The 21,959-nt window shown below is 37.8% G+C and overlaps 1 long non-coding RNA gene across 2 annotated transcripts in view; it reads right to left on the reverse strand.

Annotated features, from left to right (window-relative positions):
* Positions 1-21,959, reverse strand: part of LOC110351130 (uncharacterized) — a 282,837-nt gene that overhangs the window by 175,481 nt on the left and 85,397 nt on the right. For both annotated transcript variants that reach the window (XR_002398214.2, XR_015438827.1), the window contains exon 6: positions 13,934-13,998. This is a non-coding gene — a long non-coding RNA (uncharacterized LOC110351130). The remainder of the gene's footprint in view (positions 1-13,933; positions 13,999-21,959) is intronic.

Here is a 21,959-nt window from a genome sequence, read left to right on the forward strand (position 1 = left end):
AAGCAAAAAGAAAAAAGCATCCTGTATTTGGAAAACCAGAGATCGTTTTATTCATACTTCCTTTCTCTGGAGAGGTACATTCTTTGCATTCATTCTCATCAGAAAACTTGCCTTGATGCTATATTCCGGGGGAGAGGAGAAGGATATAAAGAAAGAAAGAATGCAGGAAATTTAAAGTGGCATAGTTCAAAACTCCAGAGAATCTTCAGTAAACCAATGCATTCCATGACTAGGCTTCTCAATCTACAGAGGAAAATACAATGATCTAAAACAAAAAACCCCCAGGGGTCAGTGCCTCCATTTCAAGGTCACTTGTATAAGGTAGAAAAAGATCACCTGTTCAACAGTGAAAAAGGGAAAACCAGGATTCTATTATGTTGTGTAGAACAGCAGAACCTCATGAATATGCCTTTCAAAACTTTAAAAGAGAACATAATACATGAAGAGAAGTTGTGCCTCACAAAACCACAGCCATGTAACTGACCTGCAACCTCAAGAAACTGAAATAATTTCTCACTCAAAATAAATAATGACATATTTCTCAAATTCTGCAAGACCCATGGAAGCCCAACTAGGTAGTAAATTCCAGGAGTTTCTAGGTTCATATAGAAGCAAACTATAAAGATTCACGAGGAATTTGGCATTAAGTTTAAAAAGTAATTATGTATTATCAACGTCACATCACAGAAAAATGCTAGAGGAAAGGAAGGGCTATTATCATGGTTTCCTCCTCACTGTGTTGCTTACTTTGAATTTCTCTTTAACTTATAATCAAAGAGTAATTTTTCCTAACTAATACAGTATGGGCCTGCTTGAGTCAAGAGGAGGATAAATAAATGTACAGGTAGAGAAAGAAATAGACACATAGGAACAAATATAGCTGCTAAGTTCTTCATTACAATTGAAGATGAATGGTTTTCTTCCTGTGATGTTTGCTTTCCTTTAGAGAAAAGTATCTAATATTTAACTCCATGCTGTTACAATCTTTTGTTTTTAAAACTAATGTTATAAAAAAAAACTGCTCCAGGGCCAGGGACTTAGCTCAGTGGCACTGTGCCTGCCTCCCAAGCTTAAGCTCCTGGGTTTGATCCGGAGTACCAAAAAAAAACTAAAACTGCTCTTATCTATACCATTAGATAATCAGTCATTGCCACAGGTGTAAAAAGGTTGGGACATGTAAAAAAACAGAACCAAGTGGAGAAGGCTTCAGGAGAAAGCCAGGAAAAAGACAATCTCACAAGTTTTAACATCTTCCTTCTGCCATACATAAATGAGAGATTTCTTAGTGACCTTAGGATAAGTTCTGGGGTACTCTAGTTGTTATTCTGCCACAGCTATTAGTAGTGCCCTCTATTGCTCTCTAAAGACCTCCAGTTCATATAAAATATCCTCCATATAGTGTTACTTTTGAAACTGTCATAATGATATACAACTTATTCACAGAATATAAATATACAAAGCCACTCCTATGTACAAACCCTCTTCAAGTATAAATTCAAAATTATGTAACCCCTGTCTTACCACAGAAGTCCTGGCATTTAATTGATTTCAATAAGAACTGACTCTCTTATAGTTTGCCAAGAGTCTCTGGCTTGATATTATTTGTTTCATGAGTTTTGCTAGTCCAGTTCTTTCTGTATTGAAATAGCTTAGAACATAGGTAGTTATGCTGTTCAGAAACTGTCACACAGTGCCATCATTGCTTACTTCCTATCAATGCACCTCAGGCCAATTTCATCAGAACCAATAATTACAATGTCTTGTTAGCATTTTATTGATTTAGAAGAAATAAATGTGATTTGTATTTAGTTCTTCTGTTTTCTCTTTTAAGGTTGAATTCAATGTACTAGTATTTTTTATTCTTATTGCAATTCTCATTATATTACTTTCTGAATTTTGGAAGAAAAATAAGACAATGTAAAGGAAAAAATATCAACAACAAGGCAGAAGAAGAAAAGAAGCTATGATTTGTTGAGTGCTTATTGAATGCCAGGAGCTTTTCTAAATCTTTTATGCATTACACTCATCCTTCTGCAAAATGGCAAAATAGGAAGCCTTAGATCCTCCTTCCCTCAGAGAAACACTGATTCAACAATAATACATGGACCAATTCCTTAGTGAGAAATCAAGAACCTGCATAAGCATGAAAACAACCAATGAAAGCTAGTAGGAAATTTTGTGATACTAAGGAGCCCCACTATTTCATCAGTAAGTGTGCATAGATCCCAGGGAGGAGATGTGAGACCCAAACTGTCATGGCTACAGGTGGATCCCAGCCAGGGCTCCATCCTAACCCCAGAAGCTCCTGCACATGTGCCCATGCCAAAGTCCCACCCAGAAAAGAACTGCACAGGTCCACAAGCTTCAGCCAGAGGCCAGGCATGCCATTGTGAACAGCCAAGGACCTACCTGCAAAAGAGCTACACAGGCACACAAGTGATACCCAGAGGCTCACCCTGATACCACTGATAAGTGCATGGAGACCACAGCCAAAGCCTGCACCAACAACAGGAATTGGGGTGCACAGCCCCAGCCAAAGGCCCTCCTGGACAACAGCTACATAGGGGCCCCAGTGAGAGGCACACCTAGATACCATCCCAAGTGTACACAGGCCACAGCCAGAAGTCTACCCAGACAACAGGTCAGCTCAGGGGTCCAGAAGACCACCACTCTGAACTAAGAAATTGGTGTACTGGGGAGCAGAAGAATAAAGGCTTCTTGGTAGCTTGCTGAGAATTCAACATCATTGTGTGAGCAAAAAGTTGCCTCAACAAAGGCAGCAGGCGGCATTTGTTGAAATGAGAAGACACATTAAAAAGTCTCGAAACCACACTGCCAGATCACCTAAGGCAACCCCAAAGGGCAACAAGACAGAGCACTCTGATACTCAACCACCTGGACTTCCTGAACTGGCAACAACAGATGATCTGGGAAAAATGAAATCAGAAATAGTTTCTCAGATAACAGCAGAGATTGTGCCCATAGTGCAAAACATGATTAATAAATCTAGAGAGGACACAGAATAAAAAAATAGAGGATCTGAGGAACATGATGGAATCCCAACATAGGAAACAAATGGAAACCATAAATCAAATGTGAAGTGATTTTCAGAAAATGAAAAGCTTCATTGAAAGTTTACACAGCAAAATGAGCCAATGTGAGGATAGAATTTCAGATATAGAAGATAGGATGGCAAATATTGACAAGGAAAAGAAAAATTTCTTCAAAATACTAAGGAATCACTAGAAATCAATCTAGTAGCTGCTAGATGATGCAAAGAAGAATAACATAAGACTGATTGGAGTCAATGAAGAAACAGGAGAGAGTACAGATGACAGTAAAAAAGCTGTTCAAAAATGTGATGGCAGAAAACTTCCCAAATAGGAGAAAAGAACTTGACATAGCAAAAAGTGAGGCATTTAGGACTCAAACTGGCTGTGATCAAAAAAAAAATCTTCACATAGCCATATAATAGTTAAGAGTCCAGGAACCCAGGAGAAGAACAAATTCTACAAGAACTTAGAGAAAAGAAACAAATCACATACAAAGGAAATCCCATGAGAATCACAGCAGACTTCTCAACACAAACCCACAAGACCTTAGAGTGATGTATTTCAAGCCCTAAAGGAAAACAACCTCCAACCCAGATTGATGTACCCTGCAAAACTATCTTTTAAAATTGATGGAGAAATAAGTTACTTTCATGACAAAGATCACCTTAGGAACTTCATGAATACAAAACCAACACTCCAAAAAATTTTAGACAATATCCTAGGAAAAGACAATGAGGATCACAACCCCATGAAGCCCCACAGAATGAATCATCAGGCACTACAAGGAATTAAATGCAAAGGGGGAGAAACCAACAAAAAGAAAAATTCATGACAAGGATAAGTCAATATTTATCACTTATAACCATCAATGTTAATGGTCTCAACTCACCAATCAAAAGAAATAGACTGACAGAATGGGTCAAGAAGCAAAATCCAACAATATGCTGCATACAAGAAACACACTTAATTCAAAAAGAAACTCATAACTGAAAGTTAAACGGTGGAAAACAATATGCCATACTACAGAAATCCAAAAAAAAAAAAAACAGTAGTAGCTATTCTCTTTTCAGATCAAGTGGATTTCAAACCAACACTGATTAAGAGAGACAAAGGACACTACATCCTTGTAAAGGGAACAATCCAAAAGGAAGAGATGACAATCATAAATATCTATGCACCAAACACTAGTATGCCCAACTATATAAAACAAATACTAATTGACATGAAAAAATCAAATCAGCACTAATACAATCGTAGTGGGGGAACTCAATACCCCACTGTCACAAATAGATCAACTAGACAAAATATAAACAACAAAATACTAGAACATAAACTCTTGAACAAATGAATTTAGAGATGTTTACAGAGTGTTCCACCTCACAAAATCAGAATATATGTTTTTTTCAGCTGCACATGGGTCATTCTGTAAAATAAACCACATACTCACTCATAGAGCATGTTTAAGTAAGTGCAAAGAAATTGAAGTTGTCCCCTGTATATTATCAGACCATATGCAATGAAATTGGAGATGAATAGAAAAAGAAACCACAAGAATTTCATAAACACATGGAAGTGGAACAACACACTTCTGAATAACCACTGGGTCACAGAGGATATTAAAGAAGAAATCAAACAGTTCCTACAATTAAATGACAGTGACAGTACAACATATTGGAATCTATGGAACACAGTGAAAGCAGTCTTCTGAAGGGAAATTCATAGCAGTGAATAGTCACATTAGGAAAACACAGCGAGCTCAATTACACAACCTGATACTGAACCTCAAGCTTCTAGAAGAAGAAGAGTATGACAAACCCATCATACAAGGGAAGAAATTATAAATAGCAGAGGAGAAATCAATGCAATGGAGACTAAGAGTATGATACAAAAAAAAATCAATGAACCAAAGAGATGGTTCTTTGAAAGAATAAACAAAATTGATAAACCCTTAGCCAAACTTATTGAAAAAAGGAAAGGAAACTCAAATCCATGAAATTGGAAATGTAAAGGGTGAAGTCACAACAGACCCAGCAGAAATCCAGAAGATCATCAATACCTACTTCCAGAACCTACACTCCAATAAGATGGAAAACACAGAAGAAATGGACAGATTCCTAAATACATATGAATTACCAAAGTTGAATGAAGAAGATCTAAAAATTCTAAACACCCCAATATCAACCAATGAAACTGAAAATGTAACTAAAAACTTACCAACTAAGAAAAGCCCAGGTCCTGATGGCTTTACTGCTGAATTCTACAAGACATTTAGAGAAGAACTACTGCCACTACTGTTTAAACTCTTCAAGGAAATTGAAAGGGAAGCAATACTCTCAAATTCATTCCTGGAAGCAAGCATCACCTTGATCCCCAAAGCAGAGAAAGACCCAACCAAAAGAGAGAACTATAGGTCAATCGCACTAATGAACATAGATGCAAAAATCCTTAATAAGATACTGTCAAACAGAATGCAGAAGATCGTCAAGAAGATCATACACCCTGACCAAGTGGGATTCATCCCAGGGATGCAGGGATGGTTCAACATATGCAAATCAATACATGTAATATACTATATCAATAGACCCCAGGACAAAAACCATATGATCATCTCAATAGATGCAGAAAAACCATTTGGCAAAATCCAACATGCATTTATGATAAAGAAATACTCTCCAAAAAATTGGAATAGATGGTCTCTACCTCAATCTGATAAAAGCCATCTATGAAAAACCAACAGCCAACACCATACTAAATGGTCAAAAACTGAAATCCTTCACACTAAAATCAGAAACAAGACAAGGATGTTCACTATCACCACTCCTGTTCAATATAGTTTTGAAAACATTAGCCATGGCAATTAGACAAGAGAAAGAAATAAAAGGAAGAGAGGAAATGGAGAAGTCAAATTGTCATTATTGTAGATGACATGATACTCTATACAGAAGAAACTAAGAATTCCACCAAAAGTCTTCTAGACTTAATAACCAAATTCAGTAAAGTAGCTGGATACAAGGTCAACAAAAAAGAATCAATAGCTTTCCACTACATGAAAAACTGACTCACAGAGAGAGAAATGGGGTGATCAATTCCTCTCACAATAGCATCCAAAAAATTGAAATACCTAGGAATCAACCTAACAAAAGAAATCAAAGAGCTCTACTCTGAAAACTATAGCAGTCTGAAAAAAGAGATTGAAGTTGATATCAGAAAAGAGACAGACATCCCTTGTTCCTGGGTAAGAAGAATCAACATAATGAAAATGACCATGCTTCCAATACTGCTATACAGATTCAATCTCAGTTATTGAAATCCCAGCAGCATTCTTCACAGACCTGGAGAAAACAATCCAAAAATTCATTTGGAACCAGAAGAGACCTAGAATAGAAAAAGCAATACTAGACAATAAAGACAAGATAGGGGGTATCACAATCCCCAACTTAAAACTATACTACAAAGATACTGTGATAAAACAGCATGGTACTGGCAAAGAAACAAACCTGAGGACCAGTGGAACAGATTAGAAGATGCAGAAACAACTCCAGACACACTCAGCCACCTCATCTTCAACAAAGGAGCCAAACGCCCTCACTGGAGGAAAGATAACCTCTTTAATAAATGGTGCTAGACAACCTGCACCCCACTGGACCATGCTGTGTAGAAACTGCACAGACACCATATGGTATCTGACTCTGAACCACAGAGGCACCAGGGGGAACATAAAGGCCATGGTTATGAGCCCCAGAAGATAGAACAGAGGTGAACAACAGAGTGGGCCTTTCTGACACTTGTCAATGAAAATTGAAGCCCACTGGGAAAGTGAAGAAAGACTCTTCAATAAAAGCACACTGGACCATCATACTTGGTAAGTTGGTGAAATCAGCACCTCCCATAGAAATGCGGACTCGCGTATGGGGGAGGACAGCTGGAACCTGCAGTAGAAGATTGCAGAGTTTAATATTGCAGGAGGTCAGGGACCTCAACTTGGACCTTGCAGCCAGAAATCAGCCAGAATTTCCGTGGACTACAGCTGGCTTGCTGAGACTAATCGACTTAGACCCACACAATGTGGGCTGCTGCCCACTTTGCCGACCAGGACAGCAGCGACATATCCTGAGGGAGACCTTTTTTTCTTTGTTTGTTTTAATATATATGTGTGTGTGTGTGTGTGTGTGTGTGTGTGCACGCGTGCGTGTGTATGTGTGCACGAGTTGGGAACAGGGAAAGGGGATGTTACTAGAACCTCTGCAGTAAGTCCTAGTCTCCCACGATCCATGGCAGCACAAGATGAATTAACTTATTATACAGGAAAGGTAGAAAAAAATAAGACTTGGAGAAGCTGAGCTTTGGGCCTGATCAGAGCTGCTCTGGGCAGCAAAGACAAAAGCCCCAGAGCTTGCAGGACCTTTTATTCAGTACATAGGGAGAAACAAATGCAACAGATAACAGGAGTGGTGGAATTCCTAGATCAATGAGGAACTATGCAGTTGAAGCTTTGGTTCCTCCCAGAGTGTCTCCCACAGGTGTGCTCTTGCCCTGGAGCATCACAGCAACAGGGGATCATTGAGGTCTCAGTTGTGACCAGAGGCCAAGGTGGAATCATGTCTGGAAATGCCATAGCTGGCCTGTAGGCAGAACTAGACCTAATCAAATTATTTTTCCCTAAAATTATGTAGCATTGCTCCTGACTTGTTTGTGTGTGTGTGTGTGTGTGTGTGTTTTCTTTTTCTCTCTCTCTATCCCTTCTGGCTCTATATTTCTCTCCCTCTTTGTTTCTGCTCCTGTCCCATTATGAATTTCTTCTCTCTTTGTCCTCTCAACTGTCACTTTTATAGGAAGGTGAATATAATTTCTAGCTTCCCTATTGTCAGTTTTTTCTGTACTCGTCTCTGTCCTTTCACTCTGTCTTTTCCTCCTGTCTTCAACAGATCCCCACAATTTGTATGATCTTCCCATGTCCTCTAGCCTCACCTCTAACTTTCCCCTTTCCCTCTATGTCTCTAACCACCCCCCCCCAAAAAAAAACACTGCTTAATCCTTATCCCAAAGGGTAAATATGTCATATTGAAGGGTTTACTTACTACAAACATATTTTGGGCTGGCCCTAGATTTTAATCTAGCTTGCAGGGTTAAAGGTGTCAGATTGACTGGTATCACAAATTTTCATTTTCTAAACTGTGTTTGATGCTGATTATGTCAATTGGTCTAAGGTGTTGTGATTGATCTAATCAGTTGTCCTGGCTGGTATACTGAAAACAAGATTGCCTAAGAGTCATTAGAGACTGAAAGCATAAAAAGTCCAGCTAGACCTGGAAGATACCTCTGAGAAGTGATCACTCCACAGGGGCTCTAAACACCAGTAATTAAGATATTTAAAATAAGAAATATTGGAGTATCAGCCCAGGAATTAAACCCAAAAAAAGCACCAACAATAGAATTAAAAATGAGAAGACACCTTGGCAGGACACAAACATAGATTCCAGCTCACTAAAGGCAAATTCTAGGGGACAGAAGGTGGAAAAGTCTGATAATCAATCACCTGGACACCCTGAACTGATAGCACAGGAAGTAACAAAACAGATGAATGAGGCTCTAGAAAAATTCAAAACAGAAGTAATTTCCCAGATATCTACAGAGATACTGAGCAGAGTGAAAGACATGATTAGAGGCTCTAGAACAGAAAGAGATTTTTTAAAAGTCTGTGAGCTCAGAACCTTGCTGGAAACCATGAATGCCCAGCATAAGAAAGAAATGGAAACCATGATTGCCCAAAATAAGAAAGAAATGGAATCTATAAAACAGATTCAAACAGATATCCAGGAGATTAAAAACTCCATTGAAAATATTCAGAGTAAATTGAGCAAATGTAAAGATAGAATATCATATATAGAAGACAGGATTGTCAGTAGTGAACATTAAAAGAGAGAGTTCTAAAAATTAGTAAGGGACCATGAGAAATCAATCCAGCACTTGCTAGATGATGCAAAGAAGAATAATGTAAGACTGATAGGAGTCCACAAAAAAGCAGGAGGAAGTACAAATGACATAAAAAACTGTTTAGAGAAGTAATACTAGAAAACTTCCCAGACAGAGGTAGAGAATTAGACATATAGATAAGTGATGCATAGAGAACTGCAACTAGCTTCAATTAAAAAAAAGCTACACCTATATAATAGTCAAGATCCTGGATACCCAACATAAGAATAAACTCCTACAAGCAGTTAGAGAAAAGAAACAAATCACATACAAAAGAAAGCTCATGAGAATCACAGCAGATTTCTCAACACAAATCCTCAAGTCAAGGAGAGCCTGGAGTGAAGTATTTCAAGCCCTAAAAGAAAATAACTTCCAACCTAGACTGTTGTATCCTACAAAATTATCTTTCAAATTCAATGGGGAATAGGGAAGGGTGGAGGGGTGAAGGGAGGGCTAGGAATGAGGAAAAAATAAGAACCAAGATGCATTATGTAAAGGTACAATTCCCAGTGAAAAATGTAATTGTGTTGTATACCTACAATGTACCAATAAAAGAATTTAATAAAAAAATCAATGGGGAAATTAGATACTTCCATGACAAAGAACACCTGAGAAATTTCATGAATACCAAACCACCACTCCAAACAATTCTAAACAATATCCTAGAAAAAGACAATGAAGGTCACAACTCCATGAGATACAACACAGGGGAGCCACCAGAAAGGCAAGAAACTAAAGGGAAAGGGGAAAAATAAAAAATAAAAGAGCCAATAACATTAAAACAACATGACAAGGATGAGTCAATATTTATCAATGATAACCATCAATGTTAATGGCCTCAATTCCACAATTGAAATAAATAGGCTGGCAGAATGGATTAGGAAGCAAAATCCAAAGATATGCTGTATACAAGAAACACACCTAATTCAAAAAGACATTCCTAGATTCAAAGTAAAAGGATGAAAGACAGTACTTCCTGTGACAGGAACCTGGAAAAAAGCAGGGGTAGCAATCTTATTTGCAATAGATTTCAAACCAAAACTAATTAAGAGAGACAAAGATGGTCACTACATCCTTGTGAAGGGAACAATCCAAGAGGAAGAGATGACACTCCTAAATATATATGCCCCAAATACGAATGCCCCCAACTATACAAAACAAATATTAATGGACATGAACAAACAAATAAGCACTAATACAATTGTAGTGGGGGACCTCAAAACCCTACTGTCACACATAGACAGATCATCTAGACAAAAAATTCTATAACTGAATGAAGCTTTGAACAAATGGACTTAATAGATGTTTACAGAGTGTTCCACCCCAAAAATCAGAATATACATTCTTTTCAGCTGCACACAAATCCTTCTGAAAAATAGACCACATCCTAGCTCATAGGACATGTTTAAGTAAATGCAAAAGAACTGAAGTTACCCCCTGTATATTATCAGACCATAGTGCAATAAAATTGGAGATCAATTGCATAAAAAACCACAAAACCCCCACAAACACAAGGAAATTGAATAACACTCTCCTGAACAACCAGTGAGTCACAGAGGAAATTAAAGAAGAAATTAGACATTTTCTACAAGTAAATGATAATGTCAGTACAACTTACAGGAATCTGTGGGACACAATGAAAGCAGTTCTACATGGGAAATTCATAGCAATGAATGTCCATATTAGGAAAACAGAGAGAGCTCAAATAAACAACCAAATGTTGAACCTCAAGCTCCTATAAAAAGAAGAGCATGAGAAACCCAAAGGTTGTACAAGAGAGGAAACTATAAAGATCAGAGCACAAATCAATGCAATGAAGACTAAGAGGATGACACAAAAAAATCAATGAATCAAAGAGTTGGTTTTTTTGAAAGAATAAATAAAATTGATAAACCCTTAGCCAACCTTATCAAAAAAGGAAAGAAAAGGCTCAAATCCATGCAATTAAGAATGAAAAAGTTGAAATCACAATAGATCCAGCAGAAATTCAGATCATCAATACCTACATCGAGAACCTGTACTCTAATAAAATGGAAAACACAGAAGAAATGGACAGATTCCTAGATACATACAAATTGCCAAAATTAAATGAAGAAGATATAAAAATTTTAAACACTCCTATTACAATCAGGGAAAATGAAAATGTAATTAAAATTTTACAACAAAGAAAAGCCCAGGTCCTGATGGCTTCACTGCTGAATTCCACAAGACATTTAGAGAAGAACTATCACCATTACTCTTTAAACTCTTCAATGAAATTGAAAGGAAAGAAATACTTCCAAACTCATTCCTAGAAGCAAGTGTGACTTTGATTCCAAAACCAGGGAAAGACCCAACCCAAAAAGAGAACAATAGGCCAATCTCCCTAATGAACATAGATGCCAAAATCCTCAACAAGATACTGGCAAACAGAATACAGAATGTCATCAAGAAGATCATACACCCTGACCAAGTAGTATTTATCCCAGTAATGCAAGGATGGTTCATCATACATAAATCAATAAATGTAATACACTATATTAACAGAGTCAAGGACAAAAACCATATGATCATCTCAATAGATGTAGAAAAAGCATTCAACAATATCCAACACCCACTCATGATAAAAACCCTACAGAAAATTGTAATAGAAGGTCTTTATCTCAACCTGATCAAGACTATATATGAAAAATCAACAGCTAACATCATACTAAATGGTCAAAAACTGAAAACCTTCACACTAAAATCAGGAACAAGACAAAGATGTCCATTATCACAACTCCTACTCAATATAGTTCTGGAAACATTAGCCACACCAATTAGACAAGAGAAAGAAATTAAAGGAGTAAAGATAAGAAAGGAAGAAGTTACACTGTCACTATTTGCTGATGATATGATACTCTGCATAGAAAACCAAAAAATCTCTGTCAAAAGATTTCTAGACTTAATTAACAGATTCAGTAGAGTAGCTGGATACAAGGGCAACACTCAAAAAATAATAGCCTTCTTGTACACAAATAACAGACTCACTGAGAGAGAAGTTAGGGAAACAATTCCTTTTACAATAGCATCCAAAAAAAGAAATATCTAGGAATCAATCTAACAAAGGAACCAAAAGACCTCTACACTGACAACTACAGCACTCTGAAAAAGGAGATTGAGAAAGATATCCCTTGTTTCTGGGTAGAAAGAACCAATATAGTGAAAATGGCTATTCTTCCAAAACTACTGTATAGATTTAAAGCAATGCTGATTGAAATTCCAACAGCATACTTCACAGGACTAGGGAAAACAATCCAAAAATTCATTTGGAATCAGAAGAGACCCAGAATAGCAAAAGCAATTCAAGGCAACAGAGACATGGCAGGAGGTATCACAATCCCCTACTTGAAACCATACTACAAAGCTACTGTGATAAAAACAGCATGGTACTGGAAAAGAAACAGACCTGAGAAAAAGTGGAATAGATTAAAAGATCCAGAAACATCTTCAGACACACTCAGCCACCTCATCTTTGACAAAGGAGCCAACCATCCTCATTGGAAAAAAGAGAGCCTCTTTAATAAATGGTGTTGGAAAAACTGGATGTCAATCTGCCAGAGATTAAAACTAGACCTATATCTATCACAGTGAACTAAACTAAGATCAAAATGGATTAAATATCTAAATATTAAAACAAAAACACTAAACTTGCTGGGAGATAAGTTATGTAAAATTCTTGAAGACATTGGCATAATAAAAGCCTTTTTGAACAAAACTTCAGTAGCACAGGAACTAGTAAAAAAAATTCAACAAGTGGGATCTTATCTTATTAAAAAGCTTCTGTACTGCAAGAGAAACCACAAACAGAACTAAGAGACAACCTACAATGTGGGAAAAAAATTTTAGCAGCTGTACCTCAGACAAAGAACTACTATCTAGAATATATAAAGAAGTTAAAAAAATCAGACACCCCAAATGGAAAGACTCAATTCAAAAATGGGCATCTGAAATAAACAAACATTTCTCACACAAAGAAGTAGAAATAGCAAATAAACATGAAAAAAATGTTCAAAATCACTGGTCATTCAAAAGATGCAAATGAAAACAACATTCAGATTCCACTTCACCCCAGAAAGAATGGCTTCTATCATGAAATCAACCAATACCAAATGCTGGTGGGGCTGTGGAAAAAAAGGAAGACTGATCCACTGCTGGTGGGTGTGTAGACTCATGCAACCACTGTGGAAATCAGTATGGAGACATCTCAAAGAACTAGGACTGGAAATCTCTTTTGACCCAGCTGTTCCCCTGCTGGGTATCTTCCAAAAAAAAATAAAAGAATCATACCACAGTGATATATGTGCACCCATGTTCATGGCAGCACAGTTTGTAATACCTAAAACTTGGAAATAACCCAAATGCCCATCAACTGGAGACTGGATAAAGAAAATGTGGGTTTTTTTATAAAATGGAGTACTACTCAGCCATAAAAAATGAGAAATTAGAGATATTTATAGCTAAATGGGTGCAAATTGAGGTGATACTCTTAAGTGAAATAAATAGGACACACATGTGTAAATACTGAATAATTTCTCTAGTGTGAGAAAATAAAAGTGAAAATAAGCACTAAAAGGTATAATAGATAATGTGAAGTAGGAAGAAAAGGGGCAAAGGGGAAGGGGAAGTGGGTGGAGTAGGGATAAGGGAAAGTAAAGAAGGGAATGGACTCAATATGAGAAGAAAATTGAAACAAAGTCTTTGTGGATAGGGAGGGTGGGGGGGTTGAAGGGAGGGTAGGGGAATGGGAAAAAAGTAAGAACCAAGAGAGATTATGTAAAGGTGCAAATTTCCAATGATGAATGTCATTATATTGTGTCCCTTAAATGTACCAATAAAATTAATTTTAAAAATAAAAAAAATTTTTTTAAGAAATTTGTGGTACTTACCAGATTTCCTTCCCTTGACATAGCACAGTGTACTCAGGAAGTAATTCCCATCTCCCAGCTTCTTCCTGGGTTGGAAAAGAGAACAGGAACAAAGGTTTTAAGAGTTACGCAAAGAGCTAGTTCCTGTCTACCTGAATACAAGCACTGACAGAAAATGAAGCCAAGTTGAAATCCACTAAAAACACCAATTCAAGTATCTTCTGGTGATGATATGAATTAACATACACTCATTTGCCATTTCCCCCCACCTTCAACCTAGCTCAAGTGGAAGAAAATCTATCCACAGCTTCTGATTGCTCCTTTGGGAAGGAACAAGTTGGTGCCTGTGTCCAACATTCTCAGCTTTTCATGAGGCTGACCAAGAGACTGGTTTCTGTCTCATCCCATTTGGAGCACTGAAGGGACCCAGCAAATTTTAGGCACTGGAGAACCATTAAGGACAACAACAACAACACAAAACTTTGTGGCTTGCTGAGGACCCATAGTACAGCATCTGGAGCACAATAAAATTTAAGTTCTCTCTAGAAAGAGTTATAGCAATCATATGTCCAATGTCTCAGATTCTCCAGAGGTTTCCTGAGGGACTGATTTCTGTCTAATCCTTCTGGAGTGCTGTTGAGACTGAGACCCTTCATACCATAGTTGCCAGGATACCACTGAGAACCACAAAGAGCTGGATGATAAATGGTAGCTCCAGCTGCCCTATAATGCTGCAGACAGGAATAAGTCTGCTACAGACAGGCAGGTCTGCGCATGCCCTACCGATGTCCCAAGTCGCACAGAACATGCCAAATCAGCCCGTGACCCAGCAACAATCCACTGGACACCCCCCACCTGCTCCTCTGTACAGCCACCTGATTCCATACTACAAAGACGAAGAGGACACAGACCACCAGACCACACTACTGAGTCCTGCTGCTCCTGGCCCAGAGGTAGGGGCTTCAGAGCCGTCGTCCCACTGCTCCTGGTCCAGAGGAAGGGGCATCCCAGTCACCATCACTCCCACTGTTCCCAGCTGAGAGGAAAGGGCTTTTGAGCCACCTTCTGTCCAGCCACTCCTGGCCCAAAGGAAGGGGCTTCTGGGCAACCACCCCTCCCACCTCTCCTGGAGCAGAGGTAGGGGTTTTTGAGCTGCCATCCCACTGCTCCGGGACCAGAGGAAGGGGCATCCCAGCCGCCATCCCTCCTGCTGCTCCCAGCCCAAAGGAAAGGGCTTTTGGGCCACCTTCCCTACCGGTGCTCCTGGCCCCCATCCCACCTCTCCCAGCTCAGAGGAGGTAATCCATGAAGGCACCAACAGCCGCCCCCAGTCGAAATGAGAAAACATGTAAACAAATCGCAAAACCAGACTTCCAGATCACCTACAGCAACCCCAAAGGGAAATGAGATGGAACACTATGATACTCAACCACCTGGAACCACCGAACTGGCAACAAAAAGGGATCTGGAAAAAATGAAATCAGAAATAATTTCTCAGATAACAGGAGAAATTGTGCCCCTAGTCCAAGACATGATTAATAAATCTACAGAGGAGCTCAGGAACATGATGGAATCCCAACATAAGAAACAAATGGAATCCATAAAACACATGCAAAAAGATTTCCAGGACATGACAAACTCCATTGAAAGTCTACACAGCAGAATGAGCCAGTGTGAGGACAGAATTTCAGATATAGAAGATAAGATTGCAATTAGTGACCAGGAAAAGAAAAATTGCTTCAAAATTATAAGGGAACATGAGAAATCAATCCAGCAGCTGCTAGATGATGCAAAGAAGAATAACATAAGACTGATTGGAGTCAATGAAGAAACAGGAGAGAGTGCAGACGAAATAAAAATCTCTTCACAGAAATAATGGTAGAAAATTTCCCAAGCAAGGGAAAAGAACTTGACATACAGATAAGTGAGGCATATAGGACTCCAAATAGCCATGATCAAAAAAAAATCTACACACAGGCATATAACTGTTAAGATTCCAGAAACTCAACAGAAGAACAAAGCTCTATAAGCAGTTAGAGAAAAGAAACAAATCACATACAAAGGAAAGCCCATCAGAATCACGGCAGACTTCTCAACACAAACCATCAAGACAAGAAGAGCTTGATGTGACATATTCCAAGCCCTAAAGGAAAAGAGCCTCCAACCCAGATTGATGTACCTTACAAAACTATCTTTCCAAATTGATGGAGAACTAAGATATTTTCATGACAAAGAGCACCTTAGGAACATCGTGATTACCAAACCAGCACTCCAAAGAATTTTACACAATATCCTAGGAACAGACATTGAGGATCACAACCCCAGGAAACAAAGCAGAATGAACCCATCTGGAGTGACAAGAAATTAAATGTAAAGGGGGAGAACACAACAAAAAGAAAGTCATGGCAATGAAAAGTCAATACGGTTCACTTATAACCATCAATGTTAATGGTCTCAATTCAACAATCAAAAGAAATAGACTGGCAGAATGGGTCAAGAAGCAAAATCCACAATATACTGCATACAAGAAACACACTGCATTCAAAAGGAAACTCATAGACTGAAAGTTAAAGGGTGGAAAACAATACTCCATGTGACAGGAACCCGAAAAAAAGCAGGAGTAGCTATCCTCTTGGCAGATCAAGTAGATTTCAAACCAACACTGATTAAGAGAGATGAAGAAGGACACTACATCCTTGTAAAGGGAACAATCCAAGAGGAAGAGATGACAATCATAAATATTTATGCACCAAACACTAGTGCACCCAACTATATAAAACAAATACTAACGAACATGAAAAGTCATATATGCACTAATACAATTGTAGTGGGGGACCTCAACACCCCACTGTCACAAATAGATAGATCAACTAGACAAAAAATAAGTAATAGAATACTAGAACTCTATCAAACTCTTGAACAAATGAACTTAACAGATGTTTACAGAGTGTTCCACCCCACAAAATCAGAATACACATTCTTCTCAGCTGCACATGGGTCATTCTCCAAAATAGACCACATACTCACACATAGAACATGTTTAAGTAAGTGCAAAGGAATTGAAATTATCCCCTGTATATTATCAGACCATAGTGCGATGAAATTGGAGATCCATAGCAAAAGGAACTGGAAAAATTTCATACACATGTGGAAATTGAACAACACACTTCTGAATAACCAATGGGTCACAGAGGAAATTAAAGAAGAAATCAGACAGTTCCTTCAATTAAATGACAATGACAGTACAACATATCGGAATCTATGGGACATAATGAAAGCAGTCTTATGAGGGAAATTCATAGCAGTGAATATGCATATTAGGAAAACAGAACTAGCCCAATTAAACAACATGATGCTGCACCTCAAGCTTCTAGAAAAAGAAGAACAGGACAACCCAGAGCTCATACTAGGGAAGAAACTATAAAGATGGGAGGAGAAATCAATGCAATGGAGACTAAGAGAATGATACCAAAAAATCAATGAAGTCAAGAGTTGGTTCTTTGAAAGAATCAACAAAATTGACAAACCTTTAGCCAACCTTGTCAGAAAAAGGAAATAAAAGGCCCAAATCCATGCAATTAGGAATGAATGGGGTGAAATTACAACAGACCCAGCAGAAATCCAGAGAATCATCAATACCTACTTCCAGAACCTATACACCAATAAGATGGAAAACACAGAAGAAATGGACAGATTCCTACATACACATGAATTACCGAAGTTGAACGAAGAAGACCTAAAAATTCTAAACAACCCAATATCAACCAATGAAATTGAAAATGTAATTAAAAACTTATCAACTAAGAAAAGCCCGGGCCCTGATGGCTTCACTGCTGAATTCTACAAGGCATTTAGAGAGAAACTATTGCCACTACTGTTTATACTCTTCAATGAAATTGAAAGGGAAGCAATACTCCCAAATTCATTCCTGGAAACAAGCATCACCTTGATCCCCAAAGCAGAGGAAGACCCAACCAAAAAGAAGAACTATAGGTCAATCTCACTAATGAACATAGATGCAAAAATCCTTAATAAGATACTGGCAAACAGAATACAGAAGATCATCATGAAGATCATACACCCTGATCAAGTGGGATTCATCCCAGGGATGCAGGGATGGATCAATATATGCAAATCAATCAATATAATACACTATATCAATAGAGCCAAGGGCAAAAGAAATATGATTATCTCTATAAATGCAGAAAAGCATTTGACAAAATCCAACATGCATTCATGATAAAAACCCTACAAAAATTGGAATAGATGGTCTCTACCTCAAAGTAATAGAAGCCATCTATGAAAAACCAACAGCCAATATCATACTAAATGGTCAAAACTGAAACCGTTCACACTAAAATCAGGAACAAGACAAGGATGTCCACTATCATCACTCTTGTTCAATATAGTTCTGGAAACATTAGCCATGGCAATTAAACAAGAGAAAGAAATAAAAGGAATAAAGATAGGAAATGAAGAAGTCAAATTGTCATTATTTGCAGATGATATGATACTCTATATAGAAGACCACAAGAACTCCACCAAAAGTCTTCTAGACTTAATAACCAAATTCAGTAAAGTAGCTGGATACAAGGTCAACACACAAAAATCAATAGCTTTCCTCTACACCAATGACAGACTCACTGAGAGAGAAATAGGGTAAATAATTCCTTTCACAATAGCATCCAAAAAACTGAAATACCTAGGAATCATCCTAATGAAAGAAATCAAAGACCTCTTCTCTGAAAACTATGGCACTCTGAAAAGAGAGATTGAAGATGATATGGGAAAATGGACAGACATCCCTTGCTCCTGGGTAGGAAGGATTAATAAAGTGAAAATGGCCATACTTCCAAAACTGCTATATAGATTTGATGCAATTCCCATTGAGATCCCAGCAGCATACTTCACGGACCTTGAGAAAACAATCCAAAAATTCATTTGGAACAAGAAGTGATCCAGAATAGCAAAAGCAATTCTAGGTAACAGAGACATGGCAGAGGGTATCACAATCCCCAACCTGCAACTATACTACAAAGCTGCTGTGATAAAAAGAGCGTGGTACTGACAAAGAAACAGACCTGAGGACCAGTGGAACAGATTAGAAGATGCAGAAACAATGCCAGACACACTCAGCCACCTCATCTTCGATAAAGGAACCAAACACCCTCACTGGAGGAAAGAGAGCCACTAGACCTATATCTCTTGCCGTGCATTAAACTAAAATCAAAATGGATTAAAGGTCTAAATATTAAAATAGAAACTCTGAACCAGTTGCAACAGAGGTTAGGTAGAACTCTTGAAGGCTTTAGTGTAGGAAAATATTTTATGAACAAAACCTCAGTTACCCATGAACTAGCACAAACAATCAACGTGTGGGATCTCTTCTTATTAAAAGGCTTCTGCACAGCAAGAGAAACCACCAGCAGTGTGAAGAGACAACCTACAATGTAGGAGAAAATATTCACCTGCTCTTCCTCAGACAAAGGTCTACTATCTCAAATCTATAAAGAACTTAAAAAGATCAGACCTCCCAAATTTAAAGACCCAATCCGAAAATGGGCATCTGAAATGAACAGACATTTCTCAGACAAAGAAGTAAATATAGCAAATAAATACATGAAAAAATGTTCAACATTACTGGTCATTCAAGAGATGCAAATGAAAACAATGCTGAGATTCGACTTCACTCCAGAAAGAATGGCTGCTATCATGAAATCAACCAATAACAAATGCTGGCAGGGCTGTGGGGAAAGAGGAACCCTGCTCCACTGCTGATGGGAGTGTAGATTGGTGCAAGCACTGTGGAAATCAGTATGGAGATGTCTCAAAGAACTAGGGCTGGAAGTCCCATTTGACCCAGCTATTCCACTGCTGGGGATCTTCCCCAAAGAATTAAAAGAATCATACCACAGTGATATATGTGCACCCATGTTCATAGTAGCGCAATTTGTAATAGCTAAAACTTGGAAACAGCCCAAATGCCCATCAACTGGAGACTGGATAAAGAAAATGTGGGTTTTTTTAATAAAATGGAGTACTACTCAGCCATAAAAAATGAGAAATTAGAGACATTTATAGCTAAGTGGATGCACATTGAGGCAATACTCTTAAGTGAAATAAATAGGACACACATGTATAAATACCAAATAGTTTCTCTGGTGTGAGAAACTGAAAGTGTAAATAAGGACTAAATGTATAATAGGTAATTTGAAATAGGAAGAAAAGAGGCAAAGGGGAAGGAAGTGGGAGGGGTAGATGAAAGGATAGAAGGGAACGGGATTAATAGGTGAAAATCAAAAAATAGAAACAAAATCTTTGCAAATAGGGAGGAATGGAGGGGTTGAAGGGAGGGCTGGGCAAGGGTGAAAAATAAGAGCCAAGAGAGATTATGTAAAGGTGCAAATTTCCAATGATGAATGTCATTATATTGTATACCTAAAATGTACCAATGATTAGAATGAATAATCGATAATGCAAAACAGGAAGAAAAGGTCCAAAGGGTAGGGGTAGTGGGAGGGGCAGGGGAAAGGAAAGAAGGGAAAGGAAAAATGATGAGAAATGGAAAAAATGGAAATACAGTCTTTGTAAATAGGGAAGGGTGGAGGGAGTGAAGAGAGGGCTAGGAATGGGGAAAAAATAAGAACCAAGATGCATTATGTAAAGGTATAATTCCCAATGAGAAATGTAATTGTGTTGTATACCTACAACGTACCAATGAAAGAATTTAATAAAAAAATACTGCAGACAAATACCACAGAGTTAAACTATGAGCTTAAAAACAAAAACTGGAACCTGGGAATTTGCACGCACAAGCCCTGAGAAGATTCATCCCCCCAAAAAATTTGTGAGATCATAAAATTCCCTAGCTGGAATGTTTGGTAAATAGTTCTCCCTACATAAGGTGAATAGAGACTGAAGGAAATAGCTGCTCTTCCAAGTGCATGTATCCCAACACAGTGTCTCAAAGCACAGGCAGGGAAGCATGTTCTAAACAAGAAACCTACTCTACATAAGGGAAAATATATAAATTTTCTAACAAAGAATTAATGATTTTCATAAAGATGCTCCCAAGGTCAGGGAAATGATACATGAAATAAATGAGATAAACAAACAGAACATACTTAAAATTAAGAAATATAAATTTTGGAGTTTAAGAAAAAATAGGTGCCTTGAAGATTTAACTAGAGTAGTTCAACAACAGACTTGATCAAACAGCAGAAACAATTTCAAAATCATCCTGTCAGAGGACCAAAAAGAAGAAAGAAGGAAGAAGAATGAATAGTAAAAGAAAAGTTAAGGAACTATGGGGCACTATAAACCATACTAATATAAGCATTATGGGAATCTAAGAAAAAGACAAAGGAGAAAGTAGAAAGCTTGTTAGAAGAAATAATGGTTGAAAAATTGCCAAATGTGGGGAAGGAAAGGGACATCCAGATTCACAAAGGTCACCAGATGATATCAAGAATGAACTCAAAAACCACAGAGATGAGTTATAGTCAAATTGTCAAAAGTTAAAGACAAAGAGAAAATTTTGAAAAAAGCAAAAATATTTTCACCCCATCTCCATTACAGCATTATTCATAATATGCAGGAGGTAGAACCAAACTAACTGTCCACTGGAAGATGAATGGATAAAGCAAATGTGGTATACATATTTTGGAATATTATTCACTCTTAAAAAGGAAGAAACTTCTGACATGTGCTGCAAAATGCATGAAGCTTGAGTAAACTATACTAAATGAAATCAGTCACAGAAGGACAAATGTAAATGATTCTGTTCTGTGATGTGTGTAAAGTACTCAAGCTCACAGATGCAGAAAGTAAAATAGCAGCTGCTGGGGTTGAGGAAAGAGGAATATGGGGCGTTACTATACAATAGGTATAGAGTTTCAGTTTTGCAAAGATGAAAAGAGGTCAAGAGATCTTCTGTTTGACAATGTAAATATAGTTAACAATACTATGCTGTACACTCAGAAATGTGTTAATCAGGTAGATTTCATGTTATAAGTTTTAACCACAATATTTACAAAGGTCATTCTCA

This window comes from Heterocephalus glaber, unplaced genomic scaffold (assembly GCF_053883595.1).
Source record: "Heterocephalus glaber isolate CG9 unplaced genomic scaffold, H.glaber_assembly_v1.0 deba00001463, whole genome shotgun sequence".
Taxonomy (NCBI): Eukaryota; Metazoa; Chordata; class Mammalia; order Rodentia; family Bathyergidae; genus Heterocephalus; species Heterocephalus glaber.